This window comes from Artemia franciscana, chromosome 19, assembly GCF_032884065.1.
Source record: "Artemia franciscana chromosome 19, ASM3288406v1, whole genome shotgun sequence".
NCBI lineage: Eukaryota > Metazoa > Arthropoda > Branchiopoda > Anostraca > Artemiidae > Artemia > Artemia franciscana.
Window position 1 is genome coordinate 32,880,080 of NC_088881.1, and position 3,041 is coordinate 32,883,120.

Below are 3,041 nucleotides of genomic sequence, written 5' to 3' on the forward strand. Positions count from 1 at the left end.
TTACAGTATTGCGCAATGGTATGGCAATCAACATTAAAATCCCATCTGAAAAAACTGGATTCAATCCACAAGAATGCCTTGAAGATCATCAAACACACAGAAGATTATCTCTCGCTGAAATCGCTGTTTGAGCTTTCCTGCTTGGTTTTTGCTTTCAGATTCCTCTCCGGCTTGCTTCCACCACCTTTTAGGAATCTATTCCGTTTGGTATCCGAACAGCGTCTTCCAATTACAAGACTATCTGCACAGATCCATATTCGAAATACGCCAACAGTGAGGTCGGATTTTTCGCCTGACATCGTCTGTGCTAAGGCCTACAATACCCTACCGCTTGAACTGAGAGGTAGGAGCTCCCTTGGTTCTTTCAAAAAGAGAATAAAAAATTATCTTGTTTTGAAGTAGTTTAATTTGAATAATGAATCTAATTAGAAAAGTGATTTTAGCTATTATTGAGTTTTTTTGTGGGGGTTGGAGTGGTTTGCTCCTGGATGAAGAGGTGGGGACTTGTAAGGATGTTTTTTTTGGTAGGGGCCATGGTTGTATCGAGAAGTGGAGGGAGAGCCATAGTGCGTATTTATTTTTGAGGTAATATGGGACTCAGCATGCAGTTTTTGCATAGAGATGAGAGATTAAGTATGTTATGACTGTTATAATTTTTTTTTTAATAAACCCGAATGAACTGAACTGAACTGAAGATGAAAATCAACCGGGACAGCGTTAATCTAAACTGAAAATGATAGCGATGATGATTCGGTTTGGGATTTTCACTTGGATAAGGTCATCACTGCCTGCCAGATTTTAGTAAAAAAAAGACAAAGGTTCGGCGATATGTATTTCATAGTGGCGAAAGACAAGCCAAGGTAAAACAAACCAAATAACTTGAAAGTGATATCGACAAGTATAGGTGTTGAAGGTTCTATGTGTTCCCTGGAGAGCTCTCCATGTGCCCGAGGAAAGAATCGCAAACCAAGCTGATTCATTTGGAGTTTGCTACTTTAAAAGTAAATGGTAAGTGGCAAGTGGAGAATTTTTAAATGCAAAATTATTTGAATTATTCTGTTTCCTAAATCTTGTGTTTTTCAAGGTAAGATTATGGTTATTAAGAAAAATAAATAGATTATTATTTAGTAGAGAGTCCAAAAAAAATTGTGAGAACTGAGGCTTGCGACTTAGTAATATGTTATTTATAATAGTAATAGTAATATGGACTTTCAAGATTGTGTTCTTACTTGTAAAAAGCGATTCCATTGCGGCATATGTAAGCGAGGTTTTCGTTGGAACAGTGCCCTCATTAGACACATGAGGATCCACACCGGTGAAAAGCCATTTAAGTGTGACATATGTGAGCATGGTTTTAGTCAGAGCTGCCACCTCGCTTCACATATGAAGATCCACACCGGTGAAAAGCCACCGGTTCAAGCCACATTCAAGTGTGACGTTTGTAAGCGAAGTTTTAGTTTTAAAAGCAACCTCACTAGACACATAAAGAGATTCCATTGGTGAAAATCCATTGAAGTGTGACATGTGTGATCGACGTTTTAGTAGGAATCACAACCTTACTAGACACATGAGGATCCACACCGGTGAAAAGTCATTCAAGTGTGACATATGTAAACAAGGTTTCATTACTAACGATGACATCACTACACCCATGACTATCCACACCGATGAGTGAGGTATTAGTAAGAAAGGAACCTCACTACGCACATAGGGATCCACACCGGTGAAAAGCCATTCAAGTGCGAAATATGTGAGTGAGGTCTTAGTCAGAATGTTAGCCACACTAGACACATAAGGATTCACACTGGTGAGAAGCCATTCAAGCGTGGCATATGCAAGCAGGATTTTATTCAGGACTAGGACCTCACTAATCACGTGATTATCCATGCCGGTGAAAAGCCATTCGAGTGTGATTAAATGAAAAAAAGAGTTTTCACTGAAATATTATCTCACAAGACACCAAAGGAATATGAACTGTATGGTAAACTGAAAAAGCTGAAAGAATGTTATTGAACATTAGAAGGGAATTTAATCTTATTAAACAAAACAGGAAAAGACATTAAGTTTGATAGATATAACGAGAGTTTCAGTCAAAACGCCCCAGACATTAAATCTCTAGAAGTGTCTCAGGCATTTGACACCTTTTTTAGCTGGAATTTATCAAAAGCTTCAACTCTGTGTAATTTGAGGACCAAAATGTGCATGTGAAATCTCCAATTCTACCCAACTCTCACGTTAGGCTTCAAACTGACGTGTCAAGAGTCTTTGACCAATGGGAGATATTAGTGATAACGTACAGAGGCTATGTGCATTTTCCAACCTTTGTACTGACGAGTTTTGATCTTGTTGAAACTAGTGAGGCAAAGGGAGGGATGTATTTTAGGATGGAGAAAAAAAGTCCTATGTCCTACAAAAATTCAGATTGTTTTAAGCTTATCTTGATAATCAATTCGAATTTAGTTTATCCGATGCTTATCATTGTTTAATTTCTCATATCTTTTCGTGAACAAGCATTTCATTTTTAACGGAATCAATAACATTGTGCAGAGTAAAAGAATGAGGTGTTTTCAGTGCCAAGAGTACGGTCACGCTGCTAAGGACTGTAAAAACGCTACTCGCTGTTCCCGTTGCAGTGGCAATCATTTGAACAATAAAGAGAAACCCAAGGATGTAAAAGCTGTTGTATCTAATCACAAGATGGATTATATGTAAATGTAATAAATGACGAATCATAAATCTATAGGCATAATATTTCATAGCGCTGCATTTCTCATCCATTCCTTTGTTAGTGGCTGGATTTATCAATTTAATATTAAAGTGATAACAATTTTATGCGTATCAGTAGGCATCAATTCGATTGCTGTTTTGAAAAGAAGCACTAAATTATTATTTTTGTGGAAAAGATGTTGCAACTGGGAAGCAATTGTCCTTTCAACGTCGTTTTTTTAAAACATCGATATCACTTTCAAGTTATTTGGTTTGTTTTACCTTGGCTTGTCTTTCGCCACTATGAAATACATATCGCCGAACCTTTGTCTTTT